The sequence below is a fragment of the Leptodactylus fuscus genome, chromosome 11 (assembly GCF_031893055.1).
Source record: "Leptodactylus fuscus isolate aLepFus1 chromosome 11, aLepFus1.hap2, whole genome shotgun sequence".
Lineage (NCBI taxonomy): Eukaryota > Metazoa > Chordata > Amphibia > Anura > Leptodactylidae > Leptodactylus > Leptodactylus fuscus.
The window spans coordinates 26082218-26102313 of record NC_134275.1 but is presented as its reverse complement, the minus strand read 5'-3'; the positions used below and the strand labels follow the sequence as shown (position 1 = coordinate 26102313).

Genomic DNA, 20096 nt, shown 5'->3' with positions numbered 1-20096 from the left:
AGTATCCTACCTTTCTGTAACCGTATAAGCTTGTATCCGCCAGCGTATATCTCTATGTATGCTGGCCGACTTGTATCGACCCCCTTGGGTTAATAAATGTAAAACTTTAGAAGGCTCGTCTCATATTATCCTATAAGACCTGGTTTGCTCTAATTGTAGGGGAGCGGACGGTAAAGGTAAGAAGGCGATCACAGTTTTGCCCGTGGCGAGGCCAGGTAGGTCAGAGGCTGCAGCCGAGTGGCTAAGGTGGAGGCGGAATCCTTGCACCTTGGAGGCCGGAGGCCAGAGCGAAGTGGCGCGATCCTTCACAGAAGGCTTGTCTCATATTATCCTATAATACCCAGTCCCTCTCTCAGGGTGAGAGCAGACAGTAAAGGTAAGAAGGTGATCGCAGTTTTGCCCGTGACAAGGCCAGGTAGGCCAGAGGCTGGGTCAAAGTGGCTTTGACTAGGCGAGATCCTTCACATTGGTGGCACCGTAGTGGGATATAGGATAACAGTGTTGTGGGTTTGGTATAACTCAAACATTGTGGATTGTTGCGGCAATCCTATGATTCATGCTCGGTACTAGAACAAGCTGTATATACGGTGAAAGTGTGATTCAGTGCTGTTTCCTCCTTTCTCTTTGCCTATCCTATCTTCTGTTCTGTAAGACCGTCTAATGGATGGCTAGCAGTCTGAGGAGCAGAACCAGGGAGTTGCAACAACTTGAGTCCAGTGGCACTGAGCAGGTGGCTGGGGACCAGACAGAAGCCACTGTTCAAGATATGGAGAAGAGCACAGCAGAACTCCTCATGCCTAGGACTATTTCTCCTAATGGACCCAGCAGTCCCGGGTCTATGGAAGTGATGGACTTTTCCTTGCAACTGGCCCTACAACAGTTGGGCCCCAGTGACACTAATGCTCACCTACAGTTGATTCTTGAATATCAAAGGGCTGCGAGAGCCGCAGCAGAGCGTCAGGTGGAAAGAGAAGAGGCGGCAGCTGTGAGGACACATCAGTTAAAAATGGACCGGCTGCAGAGGTCTACCAGCCCTTCTCAAGGCCAAGATGGCCATGCACAGAGGCCTCGCCAAGAGGACTTTCCAGTCTTGGAGCCAGATGGAGACTTAGACAGGTTCTTGCAGGGATTTGAAAAGGTGTGCAAACAGCATCAACTCCCAGAAGCAGAATGGGTTTGTTACCTGACTCCTTGGCTGAGGGGTAAAGCTCTGGATGCATACATGAGTGTACCAGCCGAGAGGGACCAAGACTATAAGTCTGTCAAAGTGGCACTGATCAAGAGATACCAGCTCACACCAGAGGTGTATCGCCTAAAGTTCCGGAGTATACAGAAGAAATCTACGGAGAGCTTTGTGGATGTAACGGCCCGGATGTGTGTGTGGTTCCAGCAATGGACGGATGGCAAAACCGTCACCACCAAGGCGGAACTTGCTGACATTATGCTACGGGAGCAGTTGTTGAATATCTGTCCTGAGGAGGTGCAGCAGTATATCTTGGACCAGGAACCCAAGTATGTTCGTGCTGCTGCAGCATTGGCAGACTGTTATGTCGCCAACTGGATGTCTCGGAAGTCTGCCAGCAACGGCTGGAGGGGGGGTAAGACAAACTCGGCCCCGAGAGGTCCCCCTACTTCCCCTGCCCCAAAAACTGTGGGCACCCTGGTGAGCCCCAAGGAGAGGTCCGGCAGTGTTATGCCTGTAACCAGCCAGGACATATCAGGCAGGAGTGCCCCAACCGCCCTAAGGAACCCCCTGTTCCCCAGTCTACCGCAGCTGACCCTTCTGTGTATTTGGTTGGGGGTTTGGAGGCTCTATCCACAGTAACCGGTTACTGTGGGGGATAAAGTGGTCATGGGATTTCGGGACACTGGGGTGGATGTTACCCTGGTGCAACCTGATGTGGTCCCTCTGGACAGTATTATTCCCGGGAAAACTCTGACCCTGAGGGGTATTGGACAAGAACATCTCACTGTGCCCATGGCTTGGGTCCATCTGGACTTGGGTGTGGGAAAAGGAATGCGGGAGGTGGTGGTGATGCCTGACCTGCCTGCTAATGTACTGTTGTAGACTGACTTAGGGCCCCTGTTATCCCAGTATGATTGTAATGATTGTGCTACTCTGTCTGTTAATGTTGAAGTTGCTGATGTAGTGCTGAGGACTGTCCCCACAGACAGAGGGAGGGGTTAGCTGTATGCTCCCAGCAAAGTGCAGTGAAAGTGCTAATGAGGCTGTGCTTGTGTCTGTGAAGGAAGCGGGGCTGCTGTGTCTGTGGACATGCTCACTCCTCAGGGGCTACAAACCCTCTCTCTGACCGTGCCTCAAGCCCACCCTCCTGCAACTTGCTATGACACACCAGATGCTAATGATAATGCAGTTAATGCCAATGTCATTCTTGATGTGTGTCCTGTAACTGTTGTTGATGTACCAGGTGGCCGGGCGAGTCATGGAGGTCTCAGGGACCCTCCGGGTCTGGGACCAACTACAGATGTTGCAGTGGTCACCCGCAGTCAGCGGGCTAAAGAGGTGGAAGGTACCCCAGCTCCGGGGCTGCTCCTTCCACCGCCCATAGATGGTACTGAGACCGCCGTGGCTAGCCCTGCCACCCTAGGGCCAGATGAGTCTGGCATGTATGAAACATGCTTGTCCCTTCTGTCTGGTCTCTGTGCCCTCTTATAGGGCCTAGTCAAGCATATATAATTAATTGCTAATTAAAAATTATTCCACTTTACCAACATTTCAGGAGCTCTGCAAATGTGTCATGATGTACAAAAACCAAATCTGTGCTCCAAAGACCTTTCTGTGCCCGGCTGTGTGCCCAAATATCGTTTTTTACACATTAAGTGCCTTATCCTGGGCACAACAATGTCATACATGTGGACACAAACGTGAAGAAGAACTTTGTGGCTTTTGGAGTGCAGTTTCAAATGTTTGGTATCTTTGTGCTCATGTTTGCAGAGCCATTAACCCCTTCACGCAAAATCACATACATGTATGTGATAAAGTGTGAAAGGGTGTATGATGGTGAATGTTGGTTATATAATACAGCCTGGACATGTGTTACAATTTTTGAAACTATTCCCCTGAAGGAATTTATCCAAGGATACAGTGAGCATTTTTAACCCCAAGTTTTGCTATAATTTATTTTCCAGAAATGAATACACAGTTGGTGGTGAAAGGTGGAAATGGCAGTTTTTTTAACAGGAATATGTAGTTTCAGTGGATAATATGTTGTGCCCGGCTTGTATCAGAGATAAATGCTCCAAAAGGTATTGTACCCGGGATACCTGTTTAATAGTTTTTGGAGTGTGTGTCTCTGCTGACGCAAGCTGGGTACAACATATCAAGCACTGAAATGGCATATGTCTGGGAAAAATAGCAATTTTCACTTTTCATTATAAGCTGCACATTCATATTTGGAAAGTAATTAATACAACATTCAATGGTTAAAATGCTCGCTACATCATTTGGTAAATCCCTTGAGGGGTGTGGTTTCTGAAATGAGGTCTGTGGATTCCACTTTACTGCAATTCAGCTGCTCTGCAAAAGTGGCATGATGTCTAAATATCAAACTGTGCTCCAAAAACCAAAATAGCGCTCTTTCTCATCTGTGCCCAGCTGTGCCCCAACTGCAGTTTTTACCCATAACTGTAACTCAGGGGTCTTTACCTACATGCTGAAATACTTTTCTGCTCTCAAATCCATGGACCTTTTCCATTCTGAGCCCTGTTAACAGTCACACTTAGGTTATTTCCATATCCAGAAGAACCCATATTACAATTTATGGTGTCTATGTCTCTGGTTGAACATACTTGGCATAATATATTGGACACTGAGATGGCACATACAACTTGAAAATTGCAATTCTCCTTCTGTATCATCTGCTGCGCAGTACCATTTGCCAAAGCCTGTGGGGGTCAAAGTGCTCACTATACACCTAGATTAATTTATTAAGGGGTGTACTTTCCAAAATGGGTTCACTTTTGGGGGCTTTCTGCTGTTGCGGCACCTCTAGGGCTCTGCAAATGCAACATGGTACCTATAAACCATTCCAGTAAACTCAGAGCTCGAAAAGACAAATAACGCTCCTTTGCTTCTAAGCCCTCCTTTACCCAAACAGTGGTTCTTGACCACAAATGGGGCATTGCTGTATTTGGGAGAAATTGTATAACAAGATGGGCTATTTTATTCCCTGGTAAAAGACAAAAAATTGATGAAAGTACATATAATTTAGGTATCAAATTTATATGGTTTTATTTACATTTTAACTGCTTAATAGAGATGAGCGAAAACTAAAATGTTCGAGGTTCGAAATCCGATTCAAACAGCCGCTCACTGTTCAAATGGGTTTCGGACCCCATTATAGTCTATGGGGAACATATACTCGTTAAGGGGGAAACCCAAATCCGTGTCTGGAGGGTCACCAAGTCCACTAGGACACCACAGGAAATGATGCCAACACCTCTGGAATGCAACTGGGACAGCAGGGGAAGCATGCCTGGGGGCATCTAACACACCAAAGACCCTCTATTACCCCAACATCACAGCCTAACAACTACACACTTTCCACATTCAAAAAAAACCTCTATCAAAGTGGGAAAATACCTGGAAACCTTCTTTACTCCCCAAATGGACGGACACAAACCCCAATTTAAGCTCAACAAACAGTAACAACCACCCCTTTAAATCACGTTCCCCATGACAACCACGGATGGAATAGACAATGGAAAATCCAAAAGCCCTCACCCTTAACTGACATTTTGAGTGTGTGTGTGATGTGGTAAGACCTTCCAAAATTCACTTTTCTAGCCCTTAACATGAGCCCTTCCAAACAAAGTTACAGGACCTTAAGCTGAGTTACCACAGAGATTGAGGCCCTTGGCATGAGTAGAGCCTTGCACCAGCAGTGTTTTTGGCCCTTGGAGTGAGTAGAGCCTTCAAAATACAGTGCTTTTGGCCCTTGGAGTGAGTAGAGCCTTGCACCAGCAGAGTGTTAGCCCCTTTAAAACTCTTTGACCCTAAAACAGTGGTTCCAGAACCATCACGCTCATTGAGTTGGATTGATGAAGTGGATTGGACTGAGGACCCAGACATTGACCTTCATTTTGACTGTCAAATTGATAACATTTTGGCATCAAGTCCCCGGGGGTAACTTTGATTTAGAGGACCGCAAAGGGGGAGAGTTGGCTGCAACCACTACAAGCGATAATGGTCAGCACGCTAGGTTCAAATCCTGCCAAGGGCAACATCTGCAAGGAGTTTGTATGTTCTCCCCATGTTTGTGTGGGTTTCCTCCGGGTACTCTGGTTTCCTCCCACACACCAAAGACATACTGATAGGGAATGTAGATTGTGAGCCCTATATGGGACAGTGACTGACAATATATCTGAAAAGCGCTACAGAATATGATGGCGCTATATAAATAAGCATAATAAAATAAATAAATAAACAAACAAATAAATAAATAAATAAATAAATAAATAATATCGGACTCTACATTACCTATACAGGGTTCTGATCAGGTGTTAATTGTCCAAACAACATGCTCCAGTACTTTAGATGTAGATCAGAAAACACTTTCCCTTCCGACACCAGATTTAACCAAGCTTCACCATCATCATCCTGCTGAGATGGAGCCACTAAAGGAAACCTTGCCTTCAAAAGCATGTCCTGGAGCTGCGACTGAGCCAAATGTAAACACAGAGTCCTTTTGAACTGAACAAAATTCACCAGCAGTGTTTTTGGCCCTTAGGGTGAGTTGAGCCTTGCACCAGTGTGTGTCCCGTAACATCAGGCGGGCCCTAAGTTCTGCGCTTTGCACAAAAGTTCCACTTGACCACTGACGCGTGCATGTGGCCAGGGACGCTACATCTCAATCACGGCACACTGGCTGAATGTAGTTGAGGCTGGGACCGGATCGCAAACTGTGGCAGCCTGCCTTGTCTCCCCGCCCAATATTCCTGGCAGGAGTGCTGAAACACCACCCTCCTCCTCCTCCGCCTCCGCCCTTGAATCGACCCCAGCTACTGGCGTGGGGAGACGTCAGCAGGTCGCGATGAAGCTCATCAGCTTGGGAGACAGACAGCACACTGCCTCCGAGGTCAGGGATGCCATCCTGGCTGAGATGGCAATGTGTTTTTCCCTGCTGCTGCTGGGGCCAGGCATTTTTGTCATGTGTGATAACGGCAGGAACCTGGTAGCGGCCCTGGAGCTTGCCAGCCTCCAACACATTCCATGCTTGGCCCACGTCTAACTTAGTGGTGCAACGTTTTTTGAAAACTTACCCAAATGTACACGAGCTACTGGTGAAAATGCGGCGCTTGTGCTCCCACTTTCGCAAGTGTACAGGAGCCGCTGCTAGCCTCAAAACACTCCAGCAACGGCTACATCTGCCCGAACACCAGCTGTTGTCCGTCGTCCACACATGCTGAAACCCTACATACCATATCTTGACCAGAGTGTGTGAGCTGCACAGACCTTTGATGGAGTTCCATCTACAAAACCCAAGGGTTCCTCAAAGTCAGCTCCCTCAGTTTCTGCACCATGAGTTAGAGGCAGAGGCATGGATAGGAGTGATGTCTAGGGGCAAAAGCAGTGTGGATGTGGAGGCAAGCTAAGCAGCAAAAACTGGGGATACAAGTATAGGCATGGACTGGGGTAATGTCTAGGGGCAAAAGCAGTGTGGATATGGAGGCAAGCTAAGCAGCAAAAACTGGGGATACAAGCTGAGGCATGGACTGGGGTGATGTCTAGGGGCAAAAGCAGTGTGGATGTGGAGGCAAGCTAAGCAGGGAAAAAGGTGGCTAGAGGCAGAGGCATGTCCAGAGTCACAGGACAGCTGTTTGACAGAAGTTAGGCCTGAGCCAGCCAGGCCTGAGCCAGCAAGGCCCAAGATGCTCTCTTTTCTAGCCTCCTTAGAAAAATTCCCCTATCAAGGCCACGTTCCTCGATGGGGTGAGATAATTTGTAAATGTTTAGGTCGAGGACAAACTGAGTGTGGTTTGCACACTTTGCAATGCTAAACTGAGTAGGGGCTTCAAAAAGAGCAACTTTACCACCTCTGTTATGTGCTGTCATTTGTAAAGCAAGCACTGGGCTCACTTGGTGACAGCAAGCGCAGGATAATCATTGTCTGGCGTTGTGGCCACTGCCTCTCACACTGTTGACAGTGTTGGTGCTGCAGTCCAGACCATCATCCAGGTCACCTCCAAATCTAACTGTGACGCTTTGGGGAGTTCACCCTCATCCTCCCTTTTTCCTGCCACTTCTCCTTTTGCCTGCGCCATTATGCGCCTCTTCCCAGCAACACCCCATCTCCCAGGCCTTTCATTCCTCGCTAAAGTACAGCGCAACCCACCCACATGCCTAAGGCTTCAACTACCTCATCTTAAAACTTCTGGCCCAGGAGATGTTGGCGTCCCGGCTTGTGAACACTCTGCTCTTTTTGAGCCTGCTGGCTCCTGTGCCACCTCACTGTGCCGTCCACACCAGCACTTTTCCCCAAACATGAGGCGGTCCCTAAGTTCAGCGCTTTGCACAAAGTTCCACATAACCACCTACGCATGGACAAGTGCATGCGGACAGGGACGCTACCTTTCAATCTTGGCACAGTGGTTGAATGTACTTGAGGCGGGGACTGGGTCGCAAAATGTGGTGGACTGACTTGTCTCCCCACACAACATTCCTGGGAGGAGGGCTGAAACACCACCCTCCTCCTCTGCCGTTAAGTGGACCCCAGCTACGAGCTGGAAACGCTGCAACACTGGCGTGGGGAGACGTCAGCAGGCCCTGCAGAAGCTCATCAGCTTTGGGGCCAGACAGCACACTGCCTACAAAGTGAGTCATGCCATCCTCGATGACACGGCAATGTGGTTCTTGTCACTGCACCTGGGCCCAGGCATGTTGTCATGTGTGATAATGGCCAGGGACGCTACATCTCAATCACGGCACACTGGCTGAATGTAGTTGAGGCTGGGATCGGGTCTGTAGCTTGGCAGGCTGCAACATGTTCCATGCCTGGGCATGTTTTTAAATCAGTGCTGCAAAGCTTTTTAAAAAAGTCCCCCAATGTTACCGAGCTACTGATGAAAGTGCTGCGCTTGTGCAGATAGTTCTGAAAGTCTATAGTAGCTGCTGCTAGCCTCTATGCACTCCTACAACGCCGGAATCTGCCCGAACAACGGCTGTTGTGCGACGTCTCCACACTGCTGGAACTAAACATATCATTTCTTGAGCAGAGTGTGTGAGCAGCACAGACCTTTGATGGAGTTCCAACTGCAAAACCCTAGGGTTCGTCAAAGTCAGCTCCCTCAGTTGCTCAACCATGAGTGGCCATGGGTGGCAGACTTATGTGAAATCCTATCCCATCCATTGCAGTGGACACAAAACATTAGCATGCGCTCATCACAACTCCGGATATGGCAGCTGCGTTAAGCAGGGTACAGGGTACAACACAGACCAGGCCCAAGCACCAGGAACAGGTGTTAGAAATTGGCAATTAGCTGTAAGAGAACCATGGACCAACCTACTCTAGGCAGCTAGCATAGCATCCAGCATGGCCTGCACCATCATGCACCTCTTCCCAGCCACTCCCCATCTCCCTGGCATTTCATTGCAGGCAGAAGTACAGCGCAAGCCACCCACATGCCCAAGCCTTTAATGGCCTCATCTCAAAACTGCTGGCCCTGGAGATGTTGGCGTTTAGGCTTCTGGATACCCAGGTCTTCCATCACCAGATGGCAGCTGGGGCACCTCCCTATGCTAGGCCTAGCCGTTACTACTTCTCTTGGTGTGCTGTCCCTGCCTTGCACCTGCATGTGTCCCATAGCATCAGTCGGGCCCAGAGCTCTGCGCTTTGCTGCAAGGTCCACTTGACCACCGACACATGGACAAGCGCCTGTGGTCAGGGATGCTGCTTATCTTGAATGACAGGCAGGGTGAATGTAGTGGAGTCTGGTCCTGGGGTGCAAACTGGGGTGGCCTATCTTCTCTCCCAGCCCAAAATTCATGGCAGGAGTTCACTGAATGCCTACTACGCTGCAACCTCCACCCCAGCTACTAGCGGCAAACACTGTAACACTGGCGTGGGGAGACGTCAGCAGGCCCTGCAGAAGCTCATCAGCTTTGGGGCCAGACAGCACACTGCCTACAAAGTGAGTCATGCCATCCTCGATGACACGGCAATGTGGTTCTTGTCACTGCACCTGGGCCCAGGCATGTTGTCATGTGTGATAATGGCCAGGGACGCTACATCTCAATCACGGCACACTGGCTGAATGTAGTTGAGGCTGGGATCGGGTCTGTAGCTTGGCAGGCTGCAACATGTTCCATGCCTGGGCATGTTTTTAAATCAGTGCTGCAAAGCTTTTTAAAAAAGTCCCCCAATGTTACCGAGCTACTGATGAAAGTGCTGCGCTTGTGCAGATAGTTCTGAAAGTCTATAGTAGCTGCTGCTAGCCTCTATGCACTCCTACAACGCCGGAATCTGCCCGAACAACGGCTGTTGTGCGACGTCTCCACACTGCTGGAACTAAACATATCATCTCTTGAGCAGAGTGTGTGAGCAGCACAGACCTTTGATGGAGTTCCAACTGCAAAACCCTAGGGTTCGTCAAAGTCAGCTCCCTCAGTTGATCAACCATGAGTGGCCATGGGTGGCAGACTTATGTGAAATCCTATCCCATCCATTGCAGTGGACACAAAACATTAGCATGCGCTCATCACAACTCCGGATATGGCAGCTGCGTTAAGCAGGGTACAGGGTACAACACAGACCAGGCCCAAGCACCAGGAACAGGTGTTAGAAATTGGCAATTAGCTGTAAGAGAACCATGGACCAACCTACTCTAGGCAGCTAGCATAGCATCCAGCATGGCCTGCACCATCATGCACCTCTTCCCAGCCACTCCCCATCTCCCTGGCATTTCATTGCAGGCAGAAGTACAGCGCAAGCCACCCACATGCCCAAGCCTTTAATGGCCTCATCTCAAAACTGCTAGCCCTGGAGATGTTGGCGTTTAGGCTTCTGGATACCCAGGTCTTCCATCACCAGATGGCAGCTGGGGCACCTCCCTATGCTAGGCCTAGCCGTTACTACTTCTCTTGGTGTGCTGTCCCTGCCTTGCACCTGCATGTGTCCCATAGCATCAGTCGGGCCCAGAGCTCTGCGCTTTGCTGCAAGGTCCACTTGACCACCGACACATGGACAAGCGCCTGTGGTCAGGGATGCTGCTTATCTTGAATGACAGGCAGGGTGAATGTAGTGGAGTCTGGTCCTGGGGTGCAAACTGGGGTGGCCTATCTTCTCTCCCAGCCCAAAATTCATGGCAGGAGTTCACTGAATGCCTACTACGCTGCAACCTCCACCCCAGCTACTAGCGGCAAACACTGTAACACTGGCGTGGGGAGATGTCAGCAGGACATGCTGAAGCTCATCAGCTTGGGGGACAGACAGCACACTTCCTCCGAGGTCAGGGATGCCATCCTGGCTGAGATGGCAATGTTTCTTTCCCTGCTACACCTGGGGCCTGGCATTTTTGCGCCTGTGATAATGGCCGGAACATGGTAGCATATCTGGAGCTTCCCAGACTCAAACATGGTCCACACATGGCCCACGTTTTCAACTTGTTGGTGCAATGGTTCTTTGAAACCTACACCATTGTGTCTGATATACTGGTCAAAGTGTGGCCATTTTTGTAAGTGAGAAGTAGCCTCTGCTAGGCAGAAAACATTCAGAGCACACTCCTCATCTTCGCACCGTTGGCTGGTGGAGGAAGACGAGGGGGATGGAGTGGCATCTGATGTCCCTGTCCCACACGAGGCTTGAGGGGGCACTTCAGTGCATCCCATTGCTTCACCACAGATGGTGTGAAGGGGAGTGGAAAATGGAGGAAATGGAGAGTGACCCTTACAGTTGGGGGCAGCAAAGTCATGCCAAGTAACACACTGGCACACATGGCTGACTTGATGTCTGGTTGCTTTTCAAGAGTCAAACGCATACTTCACATCATGTAGAGCAAACAATACTGGATTTTTGCAAGCCTCAAACCCCGGTATAGGTCTAATGTCTGTTCCTTTGTTATATTAGGGGAGAAGAAAAAAAAATGCTAAAATGATGGGTTTAGCGTACATAGTCTGACAATTAATGTGTATCCCACTTAGTGTTGGTGGGGTTACATACCATCACAACCTGGCTAAAGCTTCTATAGCTGTTAATAAAGTCTACGTAACTTTACAGTATCCAAAAAGAGAGCTGGTACCGACAGAGAGCAAGACAAATGTCAACAAAAGCTGTGAGCTCTGAACACCCACAGTGACTTTGGCATCATTATAAGGGAGCGGGTGGTAATAAATAACTTGGCAGTGCCTAAAACCCAACAAGCTTACAACTATATTTAGATTAAGATACACAAATGTCACTTTTTAGGAGCATGTCATGAGACAAGCTGATAAGATCTTCCTTTGTGCAGTGCTATTTGAAAGTTAATACCTGCCTTCATTTTAGTTAAGAACAAGGTGCAGACAGATTAGAACATGTCGTCTTCATTGTCAGAATCCTCTATATAGGTAATGTTTTTTTTTTGCCCGAGCTGTCCGGGAACGAGCTGGTGCAGCACTGACAACCTGGGTGAATATGGCAAGAGCCTGAGATGTAGGGTGAATGTATCCCCAAATTATTTTAAGAATTAACACTCAGAACCTGGCACTATATGCCAATAGCAACAAATGAGGGTGGTATGAAGGCCCCAATTTCTTTAGGGAATTGACAATGACAACCTGGGTGAATATGGCAGGAGCCTGAGATGTAGGGTGTATGTATCCCCAAATTATTTGGGGAATTAACAGTCAGCACCTGGCACTATATGCCAATAGCAAGATTTGAGGGTGGTATGAAAGGCCCAATATCTTTTTTCAATTACCAGTCAGACCCTGGCACTATATGCCAATAGCAAGAATTGAGGGTGGTATGAAAGCCCCAATATCTTTTTTCAATTACCAGTCAGACCCTGGCACTATATGCCAATAGCAAGAATTGAGGGTGGTATGAAAGCCCCAATATCTTTTTTCAATTACCAGTCAGAACCTGGCACTATATGCCAATAGCAAGAATTGAGGGTGGTATGAAAGCCCCAATATATTTTTTCAATTACCAGTCAGACCCTGGCACTATATGCCAATAGCAAGAATTGAGGGTGGTATGAAAGCCCCAATATTTTTTTTCAATTACCAGTCAGAACCTGGCACTATATGCCAATAGCAAGATTTGAGGGTGGTATGAAGGCCCCAATATCTTTTTTCAATTACCAGTCAGAACCTGGCACTATATGCTAATAGCAAAAATTGAGGGTGGTATGAAAGCCCCAATATATTTTTTTAATTACCAGTCAGACCCTGGCACTATATGCCAATAGCAAAAATTGAGGGTGGTATGAAAGCCCCAATATCTTTTTTCAATTACCAGTCAGAACCTGGCACTATATGCCAATATCAAGATTTGAGGGTGGTATGAAGGTCCCAATATCTTTTTTGAATTACCAGTCAGAACCTGGCACTATATGCCAATAACAAGAATTGAGGGTGGTATGAAAGCCCCAATTTCTTTTTTGAATTACCAGTCAGAACCTGGCACTATATGCCAATATCAAGATTTGAGGGTGGTATGAAGGTCCCAATATCTTTTTTGAATTACCAGTCAGAACCTGGCACTATATGCTAATAGCAAAAATTGAGGGTGGTATGAAAGCCCCAATATATTTTTTTAATTACCAGTCAGACCCTGGCACTATATGCCAATAGCAAAAATTGAGGGTGGTATGAAAGCCCCAATATCTTTTTTGAATTACCAGTCAGACCCTGGCACTATATGCCAATAGCAAGAATTGAGGGTGGTATGAAAGCCCCAATATCTTTTTTGAATTACCAGTCAGAACCTGGCACTATATGCCAATATCAAGATTTGAGGGTGGTATGAAGGTCCCAATATCTTTTTTGAATTACCAGTCAGACCCTGGCACTATATGCCAATAGCAAGAATTGAGGGTGGTATGAAAGCCCCAATATCTTTTTTCAATTACCAGTCAGACCCTGGCACTGTATGTCAGTAGCAAGAATTGAGGGTGGTTTGAAAGCCCCAATATCTTTTTTCAATTACCAGTCAGAACCTGGCACTATATGCCAATAGCAAGAATTGAGGGTGGTATGAAAGCCCCAATTTCTTTTTTGAATTACCAGTCAGAACCTGGCACTATATGCCAATAGCAAGAATTGAGGGTGGTATGAAAGCCCCAATTTCTTTTTTGAATTACCAGTCAGAACCTGGCACTATATGCCAATAGCAAGAATTGAGGGTGGTATGAAGGCCCCAATATATGTTTTCAATTACCAGTTAGACCCTGGCACTATATGCCAATAGCAAAAATTGAGGGTGGTATGAAAGCCCCAATATCTTTTTTGAATTACCAGTCAGACCCTGGCACTATACGCCAATAGCAAAAATTGAGGGTGGTATGAAAGCCCCAATATCTTTTTTGAATTACCAGTCAGACCCTGGCACTATATGCCAATAGCAAGATTTGAGGGTGGTATGAAAGCCCCATTATCTTTTTTCAATTACCAGTCAGACCCTGGCACTATATGCCAGTAGCAAGAATTGAGGGTGGTATGAAAGCCCCAATATCTTTTTTCAATTACCAGTCAGAACCTGGCACTATATGCCAATAGCAAGAATTGAGGGTGGTATGAAAGCTCCAATTTCTTTTTTGAATTACCAGTCAGAACCTGGCACTATATGCCAATATCAAGATTTGAGGGTGGTATGAAGGTCCCAATATCTTTTTTGAATTACCAGTCAGAACCTGGCACTATATGCCAATAGCAAGATTTGAGGGTGGTATGAAGGCCCCAATATCTTTTTTGAATTACCAGTCAGAACCTGGCACTATATGCCAATGGCAAGAATTGAGGGTGGTATGAAGGCCCCAATATATGTTTTCAATTACCAGTTAGACCCTGGCACTATATGCCAATAGCTAGAATTGAGGGTGGTATGAAAGCCCCAATATCTTTTTTGAATTACCAGTCAGACCCTGGCACTATATGCCAATATCAAGATTTGAGGGTGGTATGAAAGCCCCAATATCTTTTTTCAGTTACCAGTCAGACCCTGTTATATGCCAGTAGCAAGAATTGAGGGTGGTATGAAAGCCCCAATATCTTTTTTCAATTACCAGTCAGAACCTGGCACTATATGCCAGTAGCAAGAATTGAGGGTGGTATGAAAGCCCCAATATCTTTTTTCAATTACCAGTCAGAACCTGGCACTATATGCCAATAACAAGAATTGAGGGTGGTATGAAAGCCCCAATATTTTTTTTCAATTACCAGTCAGAACCTGGCACTATATGCCAATAGCAAGATTTGAGGGTGGTATGAAGGCCCCAATATCTTTTTTCAATTACCAGTCAGAACCTGGCACTATATGCTAATAGCAAAAATTGAGGGTGGTATGAAAGCCCCTAAATATTTTTTTAATTACCAGTCAGACCCTGGCACTATATGCCAATAGCAAAAATTGAGGGTGGTATGAAAGCCCCAATATCTTTTTTCAATTACCAGTCAGAACCTGGCACTATATGCCAATATCAAGATTTGAGGGTGGTATGAAGGTCCCAATATCTTTTTTGAATTACCAGTCAGAACCTGGCACTATATGCCAATAACAAGAATTGAGGGTGGTATGAAAGCCCCAATTTCTTTTTTGAATTACCAGTCAGAACCTGGCACTATATGCCAATATCAAGATTTGAGGGTGGTATGAAGGTCCCAATATCTTTTTTGAATTACCAGTCAGAACCTGGCACTATATGCTAATAGCAAAAATTGAGGGTGGTATGAAAGCCCCAATATATTTTTTTAATTACCAGTCAGACCCTGGCACTATATGCCAATAGCAAAAATTGAGGGTGGTATGAAAGCCCCAATATCTTTTTTGAATTACCAGTCAGACCCTGGCACTATATGCCAATAGCAAGAATTGAGGGTGGTATGAAAGCCCCAATATCTTTTTTGAATTACCAGTCAGAACCTGGCACTATATGCCAATATCAAGATTTGAGGGTGGTATGAAGGTCCCAATATCTTTTTTGAATTACCAGTCAGACCCTGTCACTATATGCCAATAGCAAGAATTGAGGGTGGTATGAAAGCCCCAATATCTTTTTTCAATTACCAGTCAGACCCTGGCACTGTATGTTAGTAGCAAGAATTGAGGGTGGTTTGAAAGCCCCAATATCTTTTTTCAATTACCAGTCAGAACCTGGCACTATATGCCAATAGCAAGAATTGAGGGTGGTATGAAAGCCCCAATTTCTTTTTTGAATTACCAGTCAGAACCTGGCACTATATGCCAATAGCAAGAATTGAGGGTGGTATGAAAGCCCCAATTTCTTTTTTGAATTACCAGTCAGAACCTGGCACTATATGCCAATAGCAAGAATTGAGGGTGGTATGAAGGCCCCAATATATGTTTTCAATTACCAGTTAGACCCTGGCACTATATGCCAATAGCAAAAATTGAGGGTGGTATGAAAGCCCCAATATCTTTTTTGAATTACCAGTCAGACCCTGGCACTATACGCCAATAGCAAAAATTGAGGGTGGTATGAAAGCCCCAATATCTTTTTTGAATTACCAGTCAGACCCTGGCACTATATGCCAATAGCAAGATTTGAGGGTGGTATGAAAGCCCCAATATCTTTTTTCAATTACCAGTCAGACCCTGGCACTATATGCCAGTAGCAAGAATTGAGGGTGGTATGAAAGCCCCAATATCTTTTTTCAATTACCAGTCAGAACCTGGCACTATATGCCAATAGCAAGAATTGAGGGTGGTATGAAAGCTCCAATTTCTTTTTTGAATTACCAGTCAGAACCTGGCACTATATGCCAATATCAAGATTTGAGGGTGGTATGAAGGTCCCAATATCTTTTTTGAATTACCAGTCAGAACCTGGCACTATATGCCAATAGCAAGATTTGAGGGTGGTATGAAGGCCCCAATATCTTTTTTGAATTACCAGTCAGAACCTGGCACTATATGCCAATGGCAAGAATTGAGGGTGGTATGAAGGCCCCAATATATGTTTTCAATTACCAGTTAGACCCTGGCACTATATGCCAATAGCTAGAATTGAGGGTGGTATGAAAGCCCCAATATCTTTTTTGAATTACCAGTCAGACCCTGGCACTATATGCCAATATCAAGATTTGAGGGTGGTATGAAAGCCCCAATATCTTTTTTCAGTTACCAGTCAGACCCTGTTATATGCCAGTAGCAAGAATTGAGGGTGGTATGAAAGCCCCAATATCTTTTTTCAATTACCAGTCAGAACCTGGCACTATATGCCAGTAGCAAGAATTGAGGGTGGTATGAAAGCCCCAATATCTTTTTTCAATTACCAGTCAGAACCTGGCACTATATGCCAATAACAAGAATTGAGGGTGGTATGAAAGCCCCAATATTTTTTTTCAATTACCAGTCAGAACCTGGCACTATATGCCAATAGCAAGATTTGAGGGTGGTATGAAAGCCCCAATATCTTTTTTCAATTACCAGTCAGAACCTGGCACTATATGCTAATAGCAAAAATTGAGGGTGGTATGAAAGCCCCAATATATTTTTTTAATTACCAGTCAGACCCTGGCACTATATGCCAATAGCAAAAATTGAGGGTGGTATGAAAGCCCCAATATCTTTTTTCAATTACCAGTCAGAACCTGGCACTATATGCCAATATCAAGATTTGAGGGTGGTATGAAGGTCCCAATATCTTTTTTGAATTACCAGTCAGAACCTGGCACTATATGCCAATAACAAGAATTGAGGGTGGTATGAAAGCCCCAATTTCTTTTTTGAATTACCAGTCAGAACCTTGCACTATATGCCAATATCAAGATTTGAGGGTGGTATGAAGGTCCCAATATCTTTTTTGAATTACCAGTCAGAACCTGGCACTATATGCTAATAGCAAAAATTGAGGGTGGTATGAAAGCCCCAATATATTTTTTTAATTACCAGTCAGACCCTGGCACTATATGCCAATAGCAAAAATTGAGGGTGGTATGAAAGCCCCAATATCTTTTTTGAATTACCAGTCAGACCCTGGCACTATATGCCAATAGCAAGAATTGAGGGTGGTATGAAAGCCCCAATATCTTTTTTGAATTACCAGTCAGAACCTGGCACTATATGCCAATATCAAGATTTGAGGGTGGTATGAAGGTCCCAATATCTTTTTTGAATTACCAGTCAGACCCTGTCACTATATGCCAATAGCAAGAATTGAGGGTGGTATGAAAGCCCCAATATCTTTTTTCAATTACCAGTCAGACCCTGGCACTGTATGTTAGTAGCAAGAATTGAGGGTGGTTTGAAAGCCCCAATATCTTTTTTCAATTACCAGTCAGAACCTGGCACTATATGCCAATAGCAAGAATTGAGGGTGGTATGAAAGCCCCAATTTCTTTTTTGAATTACCAGTCAGAACCTGGCACTATATGCCAATAGCAAGAATTGAGGGTGGTATGAAAGCCCCAATTTCTTTTTTGAATTACCAGTCAGAACCTGGCACTATATGCCAATAGCAAGAATTGAGGGTGGTATGAAGGCCCCAATATATGTTTTCAATTACCAGTTAGACCCTGGCACTATATGCCAATAGCAAAAATTGAGGGTGGTATGAAAGCCCCAATATCTTTTTTGAATTACCAGTCAGACCCTGGCACTATACGCCAATAGCAAAAATTGAGGGTGGTATGAAAGCCCCAATATCTTTTTTGAATTACCAGTCAGACCCTGGCACTATATGCCAATAGCAAGATTTGAGGGTGGTATGAAAGCCCCAATATCTTTTTTCAATTACCAGTCAGACCCTGGCACTATATGCCAGTAGCAAGAATTGAGGGTGGTATGAAAGCCCCAATATCTTTTTTCAATTACCAGTCAGAACCTGGCACTATATGCCAATAGCAAGAATTGAGGGTGGAATGAAAGCTCCAATTTCTTTTTTGAATTACCAGTCAGAACCTGGCACTATATGCCAATATCAAGATTTGAGGGTGGTATGAAGGTCCCAATATCTTTTTTGAATTACCAGTCAGAACCTGGCACTATATGCCAATAGCAAGATTTGAGGGTGGTATGAAGGCCCCAATATCTTTTTTGAATTACCAGTCAGAACCTGGCACTATATGCCAATGGCAAGAATTGAGGGAGGTATGAAGGCCCCAATATATGTTTTCAATTACCAGTTAGACCCTGGCACTATATGCCAATAGCTAGAATTGAGGGTGGTATGAAAGCCCCAATATCTTTTTTGAATTACCAGTCAGACCCTGGCACTATATGCCAATATCAAAATTTGAGGGTGGTATGAAAGCCCCAATATCTTTTTTCAGTTACCAGTCAGACCCTGTTATATGCCAGTAGCAAGAATTGAGGGTGGTATGAAAGCCCCAATATCTTTTTTCAATTACCAGTCAGAACCTGGCACTATATGCCAGTAGCAAGAATTGAGGGTGGTATGAAAGCCCCAATATCTTTTTTCAATTACCAGTCAGAACCTGGCACTATATGCCAATAACAAGAATTGAGGGTGGTATGAAAGCCCCAATATCTTTTTTCAATTACCAGTCAGACCCTGGCACTGTATGTCAGTAGCAAGAATTGAGGGTGGTATGAAAGCCCCAATATCTTTTTTCAATTACCAGTCAGAACCTGGCACTATATGCCAATAACAAGAATTGAGGGTGGTATGAAAGCCCCAATATCTTTTTTCAATTACCAGTCAGAACCTGGCACTATATGCCAATAGCAAAAATTGAGGGTGGTATGAAAGCCCCAATATATTTTTTTAATTACCAGTCAGACCCTGGCACTATATGCCAATAGCAAGAATTGAGGGTGGTATGAAAGCCCCAATTTCTTTTTTGAATTACCAGTCAGAACCTGGCACTATATGCCAATAGCAAGAATTGAGGGTGGTATGAAGGCCCCAATATATGTTTTCAATTACCAGTTAGACCCTGGCACTATATGCCAATAGCAAAAATTGAGGGTGGTATGAAAGCCCCAATATCTTTTTTGAATTACCAGTCAGACCCTGGCACTATACGCCAATAGCAAAAATTGAGGGTGGTATGAAAGCCCCAATATCTTTTTTCAATTACCAGTCAGAACCTGGCACTGTATGCCAATAGCAAGAATTGAGGGTGGTATGAAAGCTCCAATTTCTTTTTTGAATTACCAGTCAGAACCTGGCACTATATGCCAATATCAAGATTTGAGGGTGGTATGAAGGTCCCAATATCTTTTTTGAATTACCAGTCAGAACCTGGCACTATATGCCAATAGCAAGATTTGAGGGTGGTATGAAGGCCCCAATATCTTTTTTGAATTACCAGTCAGAACCTGGCACTATATGCCAATGGCAAGAATTGAGGGTGGTATGAAGGCCCCAATATATGTTTTCAATTACCAGTTAGACCCTGGCACTATATGCCAATAGCTAGAATTGAGGGTGGTATGAAAGCCCCAATATCTTTTTTGAATTACCAGTCAGACCCTGGCACTATATGCCAATATCAAGATTTGAGGGTGGTATGAAAGCCCCAATATCTTTTTTCAGTTACCAGTCAGACCCTGTTATATGCCAGTAGCAAGAATTGAGGGTGGTATGAAAGCCCCAATATCTTTTTTCAATTACCAGTCAGAACCTGGCACTATATGCCAGTAGCAAGAATTGAGGGTGGTATGAAAGCCCCAATATCTTTTTTCAATTACCAGTCAGAACCTGGCACTATATGCCAATAACAAGAATTGAGGGTGGTATGAAAGCCCCAATATTTTTTTTCAATTACCAGTCAGAACCTGGCACTATATGCCAATAGCAAGATTTGAGGGTGGTATGAAGGCCCCAATATCTTTTTTCAATTACCAGTCAGAACCTGGCACTATATGCTAATAGCAAAAATTGAGGGTGGTATGAAAGCCCCAATATATTTTTTTAATTACCAGTCAGACCCTGGCACTATATGCCAATAG

The 20096-nt window shown here is 45.3% G+C and overlaps 1 protein-coding gene across 1 annotated transcript in view; it reads right to left on the bottom strand.

The window, feature by feature from the left end:
* FRMPD3 (FERM and PDZ domain containing 3) overlaps nt 1–20096 on the bottom strand; it is a 304332-nt gene that overhangs the window by 256272 nt on the left and 27964 nt on the right. The gene's annotated exons all lie outside the window — the stretch shown is intronic.